General features: G+C 33.7%; 1 protein-coding gene across 3 annotated transcripts in view; it reads right to left on the bottom strand.

Moving 5' to 3' along the window:
- The window catches only part of LOC127838325 (uncharacterized), a 74,577-nt gene that overhangs the window by 35,431 nt on the left and 19,077 nt on the right, over positions 1–20,069 (bottom strand). Inside the window, exon 1 of one of the 3 annotated variants that reach the window (XM_052366022.1) lies at positions 4,436–4,770. The exons of the other annotated variants lie outside the window; for them this stretch is intronic. The gene's annotated coding sequence lies outside the window, so the exon portion shown is untranslated. Of the gene's footprint in view, positions 1–4,435; positions 4,771–20,069 lie in introns of those variants that run through there. 3 annotated transcript variants of the gene reach the window in all.

Below are 20,069 nucleotides of genomic sequence, written 5' to 3'. Positions count from 1 at the left end.
GCGCGCACCTGACAGGCAAAACAACACTTACACGCAGCATAAATTTTGCGCACACTTTAGTGAAACGGCGTACACATTAATTTATGTTCGGCGTAAATTCTGTGCGTAAACATAAAGTTGCGTAAATATATGCTATGTTAGTGAAACGCACTCCTAGTCAAGACTTCAAACAAAATACCCACTAACCTCTGGGCATTGTGATTTAAGAAGGAAAGAAACTATGATGTTACTGTGTACAGATAAGTAAAACAAGTGGGCTCAAGGGAGGGTATTTGTACTCAATTGCCATAAGTTTAAGTCATTTTTATATCAAGTCTATAATAAACTTGTTATCAAATGGAGAAACAAGAATATTTGTTGAATTGATATCCCCTGCCAAACAAACTTTGTTTATGGATCGGTTCAAATTCCTTGATATACAGTATAGTCATTAAGTGTAGGGTAATAATTATTAGGCAATAATAAAGTGTAGGGTAATTTGTTTAATTAATTGCAATTCTCCTCATTGATATCTTCACACACATGAAGTTTCATGTTGAAATCTTGTAGCGTATCTGAGATATAACCTGAAAAGTTCCATCATACAAAAACAACAAAGGGCAATAGCTCTTAATTTAGAAAGTGCAGGTTTATGGTTCTTGTGCATGGCAATTCTTCCCATTGATTTCTAAACACCCATGAAGGTTCATTTTGAAATGTTGTATCATATCTGAGATATAGCCCTGAACAGTTCCATCATGTTAAAACAACAAAGGGAACTTACTCTTATTTAAACAAGAGATGTGTTTGTCAGAAACACAATGCCCCCTTCTGTGTCGCTTTGAAGCCATATAGTTGACCTTTGACCTTGAAGGATGACCTTGACCTTGACCTGTCACCACTCAAAATGTGCAGCTCCATAAGATTACACATGCATACCAAATATCAAGTTGCTTATAATCTTCAATAATGCAAAAGTTTTGGACCAGTGTTAAAGTTTTTGGACAGACAGACTATCTTTGACCTTTGACCTGGAAGGATGACCTTTACCTGTCACCACTCAAAATGTGCAGCTCCATGAGAAACACATGCATGCCACATATCAAGTTGCGAACTTCAATATTGCAAAAGTTATGACCAATGTTTAAGTTTTCGGACGTACGGACAGACTGTCACTGACGAACAGTTAAAAAACTATATGCCACCATTCGGGGGCATAAAAAGTGAAGTGTTATGGTTCTTAAGCATAGTTTTTCTCCTCATTGATATCAATACACCCATGAAGTGTCATGTTGAAATCGTGCATATTATCTGAGATATAGCCCTGAAATAATTCATCATACAAACAACAAACATAGGGCAATTACTCTTATTAAAGAAAGTGTAGGGTTATGGTTCTTGAGCATGACACTTCTTCTCGTTGATATCTATACACATATGAAGTTTCTTGTTGATATCTTATAAAGTTTCTGAGATATGGCCCTAAAATGTTTTGTGACAGACATATGGACATCTTGACAGATGGACCAACGGACAAGTCCAATTCTATATCCATCTGCCTTTGACAGGAAATACTATATTAAAGGTTCACACAATTACATTAATGACCCCAGGGTGGGGCCAATGTTGACCCCAGGGCCATAATTTTAAAAATCTTCATAGAGAACAGCCATAAATGCTATATGCCAAACAGCTAAGGCCTTGATGTCTCTGTAAAGATTTCTTCAAATTTCATACAAACATATTTAAGGGAAACAATTAAGTTTCTCCCAGGGTGGGGCTAATTTTTAACTGAGGGGCATGATTTGAACAGACTTGGTAGAGGACCACCATATGATGTTACATGCAAAATACAAAATAAATGTTTGGGTCAAGCTGTTAAAGAGGACACAATGTTTTGAGTGTTCACTAAATACATATGAGGAAAATAAGCAAACCCCATGGTGGGGCCAATTTAGATCCCAGGTGCATGATTATTTGAACAAATGTGGTAGACGACCACTATACAATGTTACATGCCTAAAACCAAGCCTTGAAATTACAAAGAACATTTATGTCCTCAGGTCAGTTTAAAATAAATTGAAGCATACTTGGCATTGAACAACCATGGTCAACAATGGTAAATTATGTTCACTTATAAAAAAGGCATGATGGACAACAAGGGACAAAATTGTCACAAAACCAGGTTTTCATTGTGAAAAAAAATATGATAAAGGGAGACAACTCAAACTGAACTTTTGAAATGAACAAACAAAATTAACCCCCTTTGTAAGTTTGTTTTAAAATAAATCTTTTTTTAGTAAATCCATTTTTAGTCGTGGCGACCTTGACATTGGAGATATTGACGTGATTCTTTCGTGCGACACACCGTCCCATGATGGTGAACAAATGTGCCAAATGATTTTAAAATCTCATAATGAATGACATAGTTATAGCCCAGACAAGCTCATTTATGGCTATTTTTTACCTTTGAACTCAAAGTGTGACCTTGACCTTGGAGATATTGATGTAATTTTTTCGCGCGACACACCGTCTAATGATGGTTAACAAATGTGCCAAATGATTTTAAAATCTCACAATGAACGACAAAGTTATGGCCCGGACAAGCTTGTTCCGCCAGCCCGCCAGCCAGCCAGCCAGCCCGCCAGCCAGCCAGCCAGCCAGCCCGCCCGCATTCGCCAATCTAATAACCAGTTTTTTCCTTCGGAAAACCTGGTTAATAAGAAAACAACAGGTCATATTTATACTGTTCATGAACCAATTATGAACCAAGTGTTATAATTAATTAATAGTGAATGAAACTAAAATCGTTTTCAATTGTAGTTAATGATCAGTTTATGGAATTGAAGCTTCTGTAAGTCAGTTCTCTGCAAATCATTAAAATGTTGACATGTTCATAGCTTTAAATTTGGCAACAATGTTGACATGTTCATAGCTTTAAATTTGGACAACATTCCCTTCCACCAGGAAACTAAAGGTTGAGGTAGAAGAAATAAACCAGGAGACAAAGATCATATACTGAGATGTTAACATTGAGAGAATGGTAATCAATACCTTTAAGTCCTTTGTGTAACATTTGTCTGGCCTGTAAAAGGCTCTTACCATTAATTAACATTTGGAGAAACACACATGAATGACAAATTACTTATATTGGTTATACACTCATGGTTATTTAAGCAAGTATCTTACATGTACCATACAATTATTAGTGCCTTGTATGCCAATTTCAATGTGAACGATAGAATGCTAAATTTTGTTTCATTATACAAACCAATACCTAAACCTAACTTTCAATAGGAGAAATGTTTTTTTTTAATAACAGGCAATTTCAAGGTCTCTTTGGCCTGCATGCACTCTTTATCTTTCATACACCAGGAACCCATTGCTTTATAAAAATGAGCATTAAACACTTTTAAGACTTGTTATGAATAAGACAAAACTCTTCATTATAAAAGATTTAGAATCATAAGTGTTGATAATGCAAAGATCAAAATCTTTCACTTTTATAGCCAAGATTCAGGAAGTACATGAAGCAAACTTGATATTATCAGCAAAGAAAAAACACTCAAACAAATTTCCTTATTGCTAATAATTGCATGTTTCATATATAGTTTGTTTTGCCCATGAATTAAGTTTTCTCATCGCAATCTATCTCATATGGACTTTTGTTTTCCCCTTTTTCACCCAAGTGTTTTTTATCAATTTCAATTATAATTGTATTATATTCTCCATATTTATAATTAATCATGCTTCATCTTCAGAAATTCTAAAATGGTTACATGTATACACAAATACACAACATGTCTTTGGTTATATCAAATCAGTATATTCAATTTACGACAGGTCACTTTGCATTTTGGAAACATTAAATTACTAATTATAAATTATGTCAACATACTGTTTGATTGTACATTATTACATCAAAAACCCAATAAACTAATCAAACTTGTTGGACTAGACATGTTTATATGTTTTTGTTTGCAAATTTGTGCAATTCAGCATTTCTATGGTGTTTATTTGCCTTCATTAGCTGAAATAATAATTTTATACAGTTTCAAAAAGACTGAATATGTTGTGTTTTTTTTTAACATTATGACCGTTTAAGAATGAATTGTACTCTATTTTTTTTTTTAAATCCCTATTATCTTTTTTCAAAGAATTCTAAATACTTATAAAGAAAATATTATGAAATTATTTAAGATAAAAAAAATGTTGTATAAAAACAGCACATACCATTTTAATAGTTCACCAGTTGGAAAATAATTTCTTTTTAACTATCAATAGTATGATTCCTGAAAAATTATAAATAGCTGCAAACTCCTAATAGAATAATGCAAAATAAATCAAATATATTTTCGGTCAATATCATACAAATAAAATAAAAAAAAAAGGGTTATTTACATTGCACATGACCATAAGTATTTTAAAATGACAAAAGGAAATTATCAATTCAAACCTTTGTTAATCCAAAGTCTATATCCTTGAATTGAAATAGTTAAACGTTGCGGACCTTAAGGTTAGCTTTGAGCAAGCTATTGTGCAGGTCCCAATATTTATTGTGTCTGTTCATACTGGGTGATATATCAGAGAGACTATAGTACCATCATAACTTGGTTAAAGGCTAGCACCTTAAATTGAAACAACACTTCTCAGATACACAACTGGAAATTAATACAAATGGAAGTCAACTCGATCTTTCCATATTTAACAACTATGGGATGGATCATATCATTAAATAGGTTTCTCTGTTATTGCCAGTTAACTTTATTAATTCCATCAAGACTTTGCAGGTATTGTCAGCATTAAAGAAACATCCTCATTAAAGTCATCTGACCTTTTAACTCTGTATGTAGTTCATGCATGCTTTTTAAACAGGATACCAAGTTGCTATCATTTCTGTTGAACTTACTCAGGAGTATACTTAGTTGCTATCATTTCTGTTGTTCTTAATCAACAGTATACAAAGTTGCTAGCAATGCTGTTGAAACAAGGGCTGTTTGTAAAACATGCATGCCCCCCATATGGGCTGTCCGTTGCAGTGGCAGCCATTGTGTGAATACGATTTTTGTCACTGTGACCTTGACCTTTGACCTAGTGACCTGAAAATCAATAAAGGTCATCTGCGGGTCACGATCAATGTAACTATGAAGTGTCATGATCCTAGGCAAAAGCGTTCTTGAGTTATCATCCGAAAATCATTTTACTATTTCGGCCCCCCTGACCTTGAGCTTTGACCTTGTGACCTCAAAATCAATAGGGGTCATCAGCAAGTCATGATCAATCTACCTATGAAGTTTCATGATCCTAGGCGTATGCGTTCTTGAGTTATCATCCGAAAACCAATTTACTATTTCGGGTCACCATGACCTTGACCTTTGACCTAGTGACCTCAAAATCAATACGGGTCATCTGCGAGTCATGATCAATCTACCCATGAAGTTTCATGATCCTAGGCGTATGCGTTCTTGAGTTATCATCCGGAAACCATTTTACTATTTCGGGTCACCGTGACCTTGACCTTTGACCTAGTGACCTCAAAATCAATAGGGGTCATCTGCAAGTCAAAATCAATCTACCCATGAAGTTTCATGATCCTTGGCGTATGCGTTCTTGAGTTATCATTCAAAATTCATTTTACTATTTCTGGTCACCGTGACCTTTGACCTAGTGACCTCAAAATCAATAGGGGTCATCTGCGAGTCATGATCAATGTACCTATGAAGTTTCATGATCCTAGGCCCAAGCGTTCTTGAGTTATCGTCTGTCAACCACCTGGTGGACGGACCGACCGACAGACCGACAGACCGACCGACAGACCAACATGAGCAAAGCAATATACCCCCTCTTCTTTGAAGGGGGGCATAACTAGTAAATGGTCTATATCAACAAGATATTAGTCACTTTACATTTGAATACTCCATCACATATGAAAAAAAAACTAAGTTATTTATGATTGAATTGTGAGTAATACAATTATTAACTATTCAATACTCTTTTTTCTTAATCAATTAAGAACAAGCACATAATTTACAAAATCATGATGTATTAGCAACTACTGAGACCCAAGCACCAGGGCAATCCTAGCACTTATGACCTGTATAGTAGGCCTAGAATGTAACAGAAGACTTGGTTTGACATGAAATACTAAGCATATCCATTCATAACTGGTTGTGAATTATAACCATTATTAAAATAATATTTAGGTGCTTCTATATGCAACCCACTTGTTCTCTATACATTGAGTAACACTAGTATATAATGTGTAGGTAATGTTGTATGCAATCTTAGAACTTTTCACATATAGCCCGGTTTATCAAAATTTGATGTTTTGATGTCAAGAACTTATTTATTTATATCAATAATTTAATTGCTTTTTGAAAAAGATAATATTTATTGATATCAGCAAATTATTAATTGAAATTCAACAAGGGCTGTTTGTAAAACATGCATGCCCCCCATATGGGCTGTCCGTTGTAGTGGCAGCCATTGTGTGAATACGTTTTTTGTCACTGTGACCTTGACCTTTGACCTAGTGACCTGAAAATCAATAGGGGTCATCTGCAAGTCACGATCAATGTACCTATGAAGTGTCATGATCCTAGGCAAAAGCGTTCTTGAGTTATCATCCGAAAATCATTTTACTATTTCGGGTCACCGTGACCTTGACCTTTGACCTTGTGACCTCAAAATCAATAGGGGTCATCTGTGAGTCATGATCAATCTACTTATGAAGTTTCATGATCCTAGGCATATGCGTTCTTGAGTTATCATCCGAAAACCATTTTACTATTTCGGGTCACCGTGACCTTGACCTTTGACCTAGTGACCTCAAAATCAATAGGGTCATCTGCGAGTCTTGATCAATCTACCCATGAAGTTTCATGATCCTAGGCGTATGCATTCTTGAGTTATCATCCGGAAACCATTTTACTATTTCGGGTCACCGTGACCTTGACCTTTGACCTAGTGACCTCAATATCAATAGGGGTCATCTGCGAGTCATTATCAATCTACCCATGAAGTTTCATGATCCTAGGCGTATGCATTCTTGAGTTATCATCCGGAAACCATTTTACTATTTCGGGTCACCGTGACCTTGACCTTTGACCTAGTGACCTCAAAATCAATAGGGGTCATCTGCGAGTCATGATCAATCTACCCATGAAGTTTCATGATCCTAGGCGTATGCGTTCTTGAGTTATCATCCGGAAACCATTTTACTATTTCGGGTCACCGTGACCTTTGACCTAGTGACCTCAAAATCAATAGGGGTCATCTGCGAGTCATGATCAATCTACCTATGAAGTTTCATGATCCTAGGCGTATGTGTTCTTGAGTTATCATCCGGAAACCACCTGGTGGACGGACCAACAGACCGACAGACCGACCAACATGTGCAAAGCAATATACCCCCTCTTCTTCGAAGGGGGACATAACAATAACTTTCCTGATATAAATAATAGTATTTCTTGACAAAAATAATAGTTTTTTTCTTCTTTTTTTGGACATAAATAATAATGTCTCTTGATATAAATAATTGATGTTTTCTTCCTTTTTTGGACCAGTACCAAAGACCAACTTGGCTGAGATATCATAAGAACAATTTTGTAAAGAGATTTTTATTTTGTTCCTGGAAAAAATGTGACTTCTGGATTGTTCATTTGGCTTTATTGCAACCATAAAAAGACCAGATCATTTTGGAACTCCACTTAGATATCATTAAAATAAATTTCATGAAAAATTGTCAAAACAAATTTTGACTCTAGTGTTGGCAAAAAAAAATTGATGCAAAAAGAATAAGGCATGAAAAACAATGCAAAACAAGCGATGTGTTTGTGAAAAACTATGTCCCCATATATATAATCTTTGACCTTGAAGGATGACCTTGACCTTGACCTTTCACCACTCAAAATGTACAGCTCCATGAGATACACATGCATGTCAAATATCAAGTTGCTGCTGCTTCAATATTGCAACAGTAACATTAAATGAGCGATTTTGATCCTTATATTTGACCTTTGACCTTGAAGGATGACCTTGACCTTTCACCACTCAAAATGTGCAGCTCCATGAGATACACATGCTTGCCAAATATCAAGTTGCTATCTTCATTATTGCAAAAGTTATGGCAAATGTTAAAGTTGGGGCAATTTTCAAACAAACCAACAAACAAACAAACCAACAGACAGGGCAAAAACAATATGTCCCCCACTATAGTGGTGGGGGACATAAAAACACACAAATTTGTTGAATTTATGTTTCCTCAAATACAGTTTGTGTATCGGTGCAAATCCCTTGATAAACACTATAATCATTTAGTGTTGGGTGATAGTTAATAGATTATAATTAAGTGTAGAGTAATTGTTTTTATTTTTTGCAATTTTCCCAATTGATATCTACACAACCATGATGTTTCATGTTGAAATCCTGTAGCGCATCTGAGATATAGCCTTGAAAAGTTACATCATACAAAACAAGGGCAATAACTCTTAGTTAAGAAAGTTCAAGGTTATTGTTCTTGTGCATGGCACTATTCCAATGGATTTCTACACGCCCATGAAGTTTCATGTTGAAATGTTTTATTATACAGTGAGGTAAAGCCGTGAAAAGTCCCATCATACAAAAACAACAAAGGGAAATAACTCTTATTTAAGAAATTGAAGGGTTATGGTTTTTAAGCATGGCACTACTTCTCATTGATATTAATACATCCATGAAGTTTTATGTAAATGTCTTATATAGTTTCTAAGATATAAGCCTAAAATATTATATGACAGACGGACGGACTGACGGATGGAAAGACATACGAACAAGCTCAATTCTATATCACTCCGCCTTTAGCGAGGGAAAAAAATTTGATCACAAATGCTCAATGTGAGCATGTTGTGCTCAGATGGGCCAATAAAAATACATAAATGAAAAAAAAAAGATTTGCAAACGAACTCAAGTATACTACAGAAAACAAACTTATGGTACATCATATAATTCTGCTCTGTTTGTTGTCACTTCTTGTATATATACATATGTTTTATTCTTTGTTATCTTCTTATGATTTGCTTCTTGTTTATCAAGATTTCTATGATAACAAACAAACTTATACAAATTTTAACATCTATCCCGGTCAAAGTTTATATATTTAAAATAACCCTTTAAGCCTGTTGACAGTTGACTGATGGGCAGGTCCAGTTAAGACAATTTATGACAGCATACCTGAGATAGCCTCCATATTTAGATTATTGATATTCACCTAATAAAAGTCTTGTGTAAATATTTGGGCAAATTGTGTGGGCTGTGATGAATTGTGGAGATAACAGGTTATCTAAGAGTTCGATAGAGGGCTGTCACCCCCACCCAGTTAGACAATAAACATGGGGACTGGACTGTCACCAAATTGCTCAGTGACTCTTTGGTTGTTGAGCTGCATGTTTGCATTGAGCTCCAACATCACACTGGATCAGCTCTAGGTGTAGGGCAAGAATTGGGACTCAAAGGCTTGAGGAAATAGCACAGACAGGATTTTTTATCACATCATCTTGCATGAGTGGGCCTGCATTTCCAGTAATGTTGATTCCTTAACAAAAATGTAATGACTGAATTAGAGAAATATTTTTGACATTTTTTTAAAACTCTGTGTCACTTGCATAGGTCAAGAGGACTCAGGTTCAAGCACAAGAAGATTATTATTTTGTATACTTATATGAAGGAGACAAATCTTTTAACTATTACAGGTATTATCATGCATAAGCATATCCTATCTTTATATATCGTTGGTCAGTGCAGTCTGTATCATATCCTATCTTTATATATTGTTGGTCAGTGCAGTCTGTGTCCATGTATGTTCTATTATTGTGAATATTATCTATGGAGGTATGTGTCATCCTGCATTGGTATCCAATGTTTATCAATCCATGTAACCCTAGATTAGATACACAGTGACCAGTAAGAGAGACATCATGCAAGGTGAACATCTGCTAAGATATGTATGAGCCGTGCTCTGAGGAACTGGTTCAAAATGCATAAAGTGTCCTCCCAGATTAGCCTGTCAAGTCTGCACAGGAAAATCAAGGACGATGACACTATCTGTCTTGATTAGATTTTCATGGTAAGTGTTGGAAAGCCAAAAGAAAGCAGATCATATTGAGTTAGATAAATGTCTCAGTTCATTTTTTCAAAATTCTCTCCTCAGACATGGGCATAACTCTTGCATGTTTTTCAAAGTTTGTTGAAAAACATTGCAGAGTTGACAAAATAACGCTATTGATGTGGGCCATGAAATGTATATCACTAAATGATAACAACACCGTGAAACAGTGAAACATGAAATGTATATCACTAAATGATTATAACACTGTTGACGATGATATGTTTATCCCTTAATGATTACAACACTGTTGGCCATGAAATGTTTATCACTAAATGATTACAAGTGGACCATGAAATGTACATCACAAAATGATTACAACAATGTGGACCATGAAATGTATATCAATAAATGATTACAACACTGGGGACCATGAAATGTATATCACTAAATGATAACAACACTCTTGACCATGAAGTGTACATCACTAATGATTAAAACACGGTGGACCATTAAATATGTATCACTAAATGATTACAACAATGTGGACCATGAAATGTACATCACTAAATAATTGCAACACTGTGGACCATGAAATGTACATCACTTAATAATTACAACACTGTAGACCATGACATGTATATCACTTAATGATTACAACAATGTGGACCATGACATGTATATCACTAAATGATTACAACACTGTGGACCATGAAATGTATATCACTAAATGATTACAACACTGTTGAACATGATTTGTATATCACTAAATGATTACAACACTGTGGACCATGAAATGTATATCACTTAATGATTACAACACTGTTGACCATGAAGTGTATATCACTAAATGATTACAACACTGTTGATCATGAAATGTATCTGCACGATTACAACACTGTTGACCATGAAATGTATATCACTTTATGATTAAAACACTGTTGACCATGCCATGTATATCACTTAATGATTACAACACTGTTGATCATGACATGTATATCACTAAATGATTTCAACACTGTGGACCATGAAATGTATATCACTTAATGATTACAACACTGTTGACAATGAACTGTATAATGATTACAACACTGTGGACCATGAACTGTATATCACTAAATGATTACAACACTGTGGACCATGAAATGTTTATCACTTAATGATTACAACCCTGTGGACCATGAAATGTATATCACTTAATGATTACAACACTGTTGACAATGAACTGTATAATGATTACAACACTGTGCACCATGAAATGTTTATCACTAAATGATTACAACACTGTTGACCATGAAATGTTTATCACTAAATGATTACAACACTGTGGACCATGATGCTTATGTGCTAAGTTTAGTTTATGAAATATTTTACAAAATATTTGTTGATATTGGGATTTAAAAAAACAAATTAACAATTTGAAATTGATTAAGTATACCAATTATGCATTAATTCATAGCAATTTTATAATCCAAATAGTTTTAAAAATAATTACATTATTTATGAACCTTTTATTTATGTGTTGTAAGACTGGATTTGATATGTGATATCTTCATTTAAGGTAAACTAACTTCTAACCCAACTCTGCAGTCTGGCGCACAAGCAACATATGTTACACAGATATATTGGTCTGAATTAGGATGTTTTATGAATATACACATTTAAATATCATTTAGTTTGAAACAAAAAAATCAAGTCAATATATTTGAAACCATATTACATTATAATATCTATTGGTTTTAGATAATTATCAGCTGAGCGACATCTGGGATCTCTATTCCAACAATGCCACAAGTGAATTTTAAATGAAGCTGTGGATTGGATTACAATATGAAATGACTGGAAAGACAGTGTGCAAAACAAAATGAGTTTTTTTTTCGGCATAGATGTCTTACCTAGCTTTTCACCTTAGCTGACCTTTGTAAGCGTTTAATCAATTTGAATATAAAATTTCCCGCTGGCTGGCGATAAACTTTTTGAATTAGAAAACGTGCAATCTTCAAACAGTTTTCACATTTACATTAACATGATATTCAACTGACTTTCTATTTTAGGGAAGTATAAGGTATGAAAAGGGATACCACAGTGCGTTTTGCAATGATTTTAACTTGGTCCTTGTATATACAGTCTTTCATTTAACAAAAGAAACATGAAAATCAATTCATATTATTTCATACTCCCATTTTCTAATAAACGAAACAAAAACAAAATATGAAAACAAAATTAAATTGTTGTACTATATAATTATACAGCAAAACAAGAACACAGTTCATATTTTGTTTTAATTTTCATATAACAAAAACCAATTATTAAAACTTGAAACTGATTGTTTAGTTCCGTTTACCATTCTTGGTTTGATATTACGGTCAACGAAAATTGAAAAACGAGTGGTGCTGTGCAAAGATTTATAAATTAACTTGTTTATTTATTGGCATTTTCTCTGTGCTGCTGTCTAGGGAAGGTAACTGATAAGTGGCCTTTTGTGCATATTTTTTCCCCTTACATAAGAATAAGTCACTAATTTCCATCAGCATGGCTTCTTACGTGCTTTTTTTTCGGGGAGAAAGACACGCCCTAAGGGAAGAAGAGGTGAATATGTTCAGTCGTTTTTCCAGGTATTGTATTTTCCCAAATAGAAAGGATCACAATCTTGACATCTAAATTATTTCCCAACTTACCGGTATTTCATGTCAATCCAGCCGAATAGATAGGGCTATAATTAGTCTCTTATCACACTTCTTGTTCTTTGCCCCTTTGCTATGTAAATTCAGAACTGATTTTACAAAAAACTCATTTAAGTCCTATATTCATTTTAAGAGCTGTAATACCCCTTCCCCTGAGTCCCATATTCCTACTAGTATTTCCTCTTACACCCTCTTGACGTTTTAAGCAGCAAAATAATCGGCAGCAGATGCTAAAATGTGCCCTATGTTTAACTTTTAACGTCACCTTACATAATAGCATGTTTAGGTTGTATAAGTACTGCCAATATTGAAAGAAAGAAAGGACAAAAGAAGAATAAATAAAACAATTGTTTAAATCTTATGGCAATGTAAAAGGTGTTTAATATATAATTTCCAATTTGTTCTATAAGAACAAATACCTGTGACATTTAACAACTGAACGGTGATATGTTAAGTGATTTAAGCTATAAAACAAGAGTTGTAACCAAACCGTTTTGCACTTTAACATAACCTTGAAAAATATTAAAAAATGTGACTATTCAAAGCGAGATTTTGTCAAATATTTATGAATTTATGTAAAATGTGTAAAAAACTTATTATACATATATTTCAATATAAATTAAAATAAAAGTTAAGAAGAACATGGGTCGAAAAAATGCGAAATAAGCCCGATATTTTATTCTAAAATTGAAAATGTCTGTACAGTCGAATTCGCCAGCATGTATGTCATGCATGTACAATGTGAATCTAAATTTAGTTATAGTGCAGATTCGTTCATACAACACAAAGACACAATTTAGTTTTATGGATCATTTTAATATCCTGCAATGATATCTATTCATACGACACACGAACACTAACTCCATTTTCTAACAAGAGCTTTCACAGTAGTGCCAAATCCCCGCCGAAATGTGTTTGCTTGTATGACAACATTTGTTTTAGAGAGTAGAATAATATTTGTAAAACAAATAAAGGGAGATAATTCAAAAACTATGGCTGAGAGAGTTATGGTTCATGTTCGCTGCAATTCTCCTAGTTGCCATCTGTTAATATTTCTAGTTACAAGTAAATCCCTTCAGTAGATTTAGAGTTATGCTCTGGACAAAAATTTACTTTGTAATTATAAAAAGGGAGATAATTCAAAAACTAAGGTAGATAGTGTTATGGTTCTTAGTCACTGCACTTTTCCTACTTGCCATCTGTTTATATTTAAAGTTTCAAGTAAATCCCTTCAGTAGATTTAGAGTTATGCTCTGGACAAAAAATTACTTTGAAATTAAATAAAGGGAGATAATTCAAACAATAAGGTAGATAGAGTTATGGTTCTTTGTCACTGCACTTATCCTACTTGTCATCTGTTTATATTTCAAGTTTCAAGTAAATCCCTTTATTAGATTTAGAGTTATGCTCCGGACAAAACTTACTTTGAAATTATATAAAAGGGGAGATGATTCAAATACTAAGGTAGATAGAGTTATGGTTCTTAGTCACTGCACTTCTCCTACTTGTCTTCTGTTTATATTTTAAGTTTCAAGTTAATCCCTTCAGTAGATTTAGAGTTATGCTCCGGACAAAAATTTACTTTAAAATTATATAAAAGGGGAGATAATTCAAAAACTAAGGTAGATAGAGTTATGGTTCTTGGTCACTGCACTTTTCCTAGTTGCCATCTGTTTATGTTTCAAGTTTAAAGTAAATCCCTTACAAAAATTTACTTTAAAGTTATATAAAAGGGGAGATAATTCAAAAACTAAGGTAGATAGAGTTATGGTTCTTGGTCACTGCACTTCTCCTAGTTGCCATCTGTTTATATTCTAAGTTTAAAGTAAATCCATAGAATAGATTTGGAGTTATGCTCCGGACAAAGTTTCGGACAGACGGACGGACAGACGGACGGACAGACGGACGGGACCAATTACTATATCCCCTCTGAAATTTTTTTCGGCGGGGATAACAAGAGCACCGCCTTGCAGGTGCAGACCGCTCATCTATTTTTTTTTAAAGGGAAGGGGTTCTATAATAATAATAATAATAATAATAATAAAATCTTTATTTAAAGAAGATAGACTTGTTAAGAAATACATCAGATGAAATTACATAATATGCAATTTATATAATACATTTCTTATTTTCAACAAGGTCTTCTAACAAGAAACAATTTACAACAAATACATCATATTTCATCTTGAGCAATAAGAACAAAACATAAAGAATCATATATGCATACACATATAATGATATATATTATAATTAAAAACAAAATGACAGACATAAAACTACAATGACCATTTATGCAAGAACAGTATTTAAACATTAAACTAATGTTATTTACTAAAACAACATGAAGCATGTTCAGTTTATTTCATAAAGTGTGGAAGAAAGATAAGCTTTTAATTTTTTTCTTAAATGTAATTAAATTGTTTGTTTGACGTATAGATTGGGGTAACGAATTCCAAATTGTTTTGCTAGAAAATTCAAACGATTGGTTGAAATAGTTTGTTTTTGGTATTCGCACTAGCTTTAAATCCCCCTTTTCGCAAGATCGCAAGTTATAGTGAATATTTTGTGATGGTGTCAAAAGGTCACGTATGTATGTTGGGGTTTGATTGTGAAATGCTTTAAATACAATAACTGACGTGAAATAGTGATTACGCTGTTCGAAAGTCAACCATTTTAGATCTTTAAATAGTGTTTTTGAATTTGTGCTGTACTTTTTATTTAAAATATGTGCACCACAACGCTTTTGTATTTTGACTATTCTATTAATTTCCGTTTTGGCCGCTGAACTCCAGGTAACGCATGCGTAGTCGGATATAGGTGAGATATAACCATTATAGAAGAGCTTACGCATTTCAGGGGTTAAATATGGTTTTATTTTTTGCAAAAGAAACATTCGTGATGACATTTTTGAACAAACGCTGTTAATGTGTAGTTTCCAAGATAGAGTATTGTCAATATAAAGGCCAAGAAGTTTTTGACAATTTACTGTTTTGATCACTGTATCTGAAATTTAAGTTTTAGATCTGTCATGTTTTGAGCTTTCCGTTTTGACCCTAATACCATACAAGTAGTTTTTAGTGGATTAATAATCATGTTATTAGTTTGGCACCAATCATTTACAATTGAAAGATTTGTTTGTAGCTTATTTTGAAGTGTTTGAATATTTGTTCCCACAGTGTGCAATGTTGTATCATCAGCATACATTGCAGAATCACATGTAAGATCTAGCGAAAGATCATTAACGTAAATAAGAAATAGAAGAGGTCCTAAAATAGATCCTTGGGGAACACCAGCAATGATGCTTTTACAAGTAGAGGTAGTGTTTTCTGCTTTGATAAACTGAAATCGATTGCGGAGATATGAAGAAAATAGGTCGCATGAACTATCATTAAAATGATAAAGTTTTAATTTGTGTAAAAGAACCCTATGGTCCACAAGATCAAATGCTTTTTTAAAATCCAAGAAAATTGTACCTACCAGATTTCCATTATCAATTTGTTTAAGCCATGAATCAACTATATTAATCAATGCTGTTTGACAAGAATGATATTTGCGAAAACCCGACTGGGTTTTGTTTAATAGACCTGTAGATTCTAGATATATATGCAATTGTTTAGCTATATGCTTTTCAAATATTTTAGATATAGTAGGTAAAAGTGATATTGGTCTATAATTATTGGGATCTTCTACCGATCCACCCTTGTATAAAGGTATTACGTTTGCAATTTTAAGCATGTCGGGAAAGGTTCCATGTGATATACAGTTATTTATAAGAGCAGTGATTGGTTGTATAATGAAATCTTTGCAAAGTTTAATAATGCTGGGTCCTATACCATCAGCCCCAGCAGATTTGTTTGAATGAAGTTGATTAATTAAAGTACTAACTTCTGATGTGGTAATAAACTGAACAGAGAAATGCTTAGACTCTAGCTTAGCATCCAGATATGTTTTTAGTGAGTGGAAATCGTGTTCAGCAAATTTAGTCTTTTTAATAAGTTTCGAGATGTCAACAAAGTGATCATTAAGTGCATTAGCTACATTTGTTTTACCAGATATTATCCGATCATCCTTCCTTATTACATTTGGCAAAATAGAGGATTCTGTGTGTTCATTTGATGCTAATTTAATAGTTTTCCAGAGCGATTTCGCACTTGTTTTGTTTTGTACCGCATTCGAAAAATATTCTTTTTTAGCCATTTTGATTGCACTGTTACATTTATTACGCCACAACTTATATTGTGGCCAATTAGATTCACGTTTATATTTATCCCTTAAAGACCTTGCTTGTTTTACGTTTTCGTTGTACCAACCAGGTTGTTGTAATCTCTTCACTTTTTTATATTTGATAGGGGCATTCTTATTAAGGACTGAGTTTAATATGTTATAAAATACTTCAAATGCCTCATTAGCATCCTCTATTGTTTCAACCATATCAAAATTAGCATTTGCTAAGTCATTTTGAAAATTGATTTCATTAAATTTGTTAAAACATCTGTACTTAATAATTTTATGATCATCTGTTTTAACAATTTTACCTTTGACGCTTAATGTAAAAACTACTGGGTAATGGTCACTTATGCCTATTTTTGGTATGATTATCTCAGAAATGTTGTCATATTTTGAATACAAATGGTCTAATATTGATGATGAACGTTCCGTAACCCTTGTTGGAAAAGACACGTGTTGTTTTAAATTAAAATCAGTGATAAGTTTTTCCCATTTCTTATTGTTAAATATGTTTTGGCTTAAACAATGAAAATTTCTATCTCAATACTTCAATCACAAAGGAGGGAGGGGTGGGGTGGAGAGGAGCATATAGTCTGGGGGTGTGGTCATTTATTACATTATCTTTCAAAAATAAGACAAAAAAGCAAAACAAATATGTTTAATTTTTTTTGGGGGGGGGGGGGGGGGTGGGGGGATTCTAGGGTGGGATGGTTGGACTACAAAACATAATATGGCTTATGCATAGAGCTCTTTGTTGTGTCAAATTGTCGGCCTTTCAGTCTTCAGATAATCTTTACTTTGATGCTAATGACGCGTTTTTTAAGATGCCAATAAATGTATTTGTTTCGATTAATTGACTAAACAAGCGTCATTATCTATATGTTTTGCGTTTCTGCATAAACCTATAACATACATTTTTTAAGATTTTTAGCTTTATAGCTGTTAAATGATTCCAAAGATGAAAATCTACTCAAATAGATATATTCACTTTCTCTCCATCTTCCATATAATCTCCTAAACGATCGTCAAGATCAATATCACTCTCCCAAAAGTTCGGGTTTTTGTACGAGACATAATTCCAGCTCACAAAATTAAATTTAAATCCAAACAACAATTTGTTTATATCTGATTTCAGTTAGAACAAGAAAAAGAATGGAAAGCGTATCAAAAATACCATACTTAAAACAATATGTTATGATTTTAGAGTATAGAGTTTTACCCATTTCAAACAGCGTTAATTAATTGCGCGAGAATCTTTAATAAGTATAATCTGCTTGATGTTGCGGCTATTAATATCAACACAACAATACATGCGTGAATTGTTTGTAATGAGTTATAAGTAAAATGTCTAATCAAAATAATATGAGCAACTGAACCGGCAAATTTTCGCCGATGATTACCACTTTTTTTTACACACACACACAAAACAAAAACACAAGAGCATTTTAATTTTTTTATTTGTAAAAATCAATCTCAACTTCAAACAATCAATTTAACAACAAAAAATGTGATAATCGCCTGAAAATAATTCATTAAGTAACTTATTTATCCGACAGAGATGTCGGATAAATAAGTCGGAGACGAAGCGGGTATTCGCTACGTCTTCGGCTTTTGGAATCGCTGACTCGCAGAAGTTGGCAGTAGTGTAATGGCGGACAGTCACGTGACTGACAATATGGTGGCGGTCAATTTATTGATTCTGGAACGGTCTATAGTAGTGTTCAAAACATAACTGAGGACTTATGTCCATAGATACATGATGAACTCTGGCTATGATCTCTTTGATAAACCACAAGCCTTGGTTGTCAGTGATGTCTGACTTGGTCATTTTTGACTGTCTACAGACCCGCCCCGGGTTGGATTGGACAAAATCCAAGGGAAGTAATAAGCTTTAAAGGGAGATGATTTCTATACCTGCCAAATGATAAATAGAAATTTTATTTCAAAGTGGCGCAGTAGGGGGCATTGTGTTTCTGTTGAACACATCTCTTGTTGGGTCACTAGGTCAAAGGTCAAGGTCACTGTGACCTATAAAAAAAATAATTCTGACAAGCTTTCGCAGCAGAGTGTGGCACCCGTTATGCGGTGCTTTTGTCAATTTTCTAAGTATAAAGGGCCCATAATTCTGTCAAAATGCCAGTCACAGTTACATAACTTTACCTGCACAGTCCCCCTATGATAGTTAGTAAGTGTTGCAAGTATGAAAGCAATAGCTTTGATACTTTAGGAATAAAGTGGACATAAACACAAAACTTTACCAAATTTTCATGTTTCTAAGTATAAAAAGGGCACATAATTCTGTCAAAATGCCAGTCAGAGTTTCATAACTTTGCCTGCACAGTCCCCTTATGATAGTTAGTAAGTGTTGCAAGTATAAATGCAATAGCTTTGATACTTAAGGAATAAAATGGACCTAAACACAAAACTTAACCAAATTTTCAATTTTCTAAGTATACAAAGGGCACATAATTCTGTTAAAATGCACGCCAGAGTTATCTTACTTTTCCTGCCCAGTCCCCTCATGATAGTAAGTAAGTGTACAAAGTTTGAATGCAATAGCGTTGATACTTTATGAAAAAAGTGGACCTTAAACACAAAACTTAACCGGACGCTGACGCCTACGCCAAGGTGATGACAATAGCTAATATTAAAAAAAAAAAAATAGATGAGCTAATAAAAAGACGAATGCTTAGGTTATTGTAGGAAATATGTATGAAATATCTTCGTCACAATCGGCTCGGGGGGCTGATTTGTATTTGCTGCATTTTATGAAATTCGTCTTCAATATATAATTTTTCTTGCCTATTTTGTGTTATTGTAACTTTTTTTTTTCAATTTATTACAATTTAACACATATAAAAATCGTTTAATCTTGCTTTAATGACTAATTAAGACTAATTAAACAACATATTTAATGTTCTGGGAAGAGCACAAAATATTTTACCCCGCTGTATTAGCAAGCACTTTTAACGAGGTTACTTAACAGACGCGTGATAGTGTATTCCACATTAGTTGTTGATCAGCAGTAGTTTTGTTTTCCCTTACCTATTAATAGCCTCAGATATTGAATGACCTGTGCAGGGCAAAAATACAACGTG

The sequence above is a fragment of the Dreissena polymorpha genome, chromosome 7 (assembly GCF_020536995.1).
Source record: "Dreissena polymorpha isolate Duluth1 chromosome 7, UMN_Dpol_1.0, whole genome shotgun sequence".
Taxonomy (NCBI): Eukaryota; Metazoa; Mollusca; class Bivalvia; order Myida; family Dreissenidae; genus Dreissena; species Dreissena polymorpha.
Note: the sequence above shows the minus strand (reverse complement) of the source record. Positions and strands in the feature narration are given on the sequence as shown.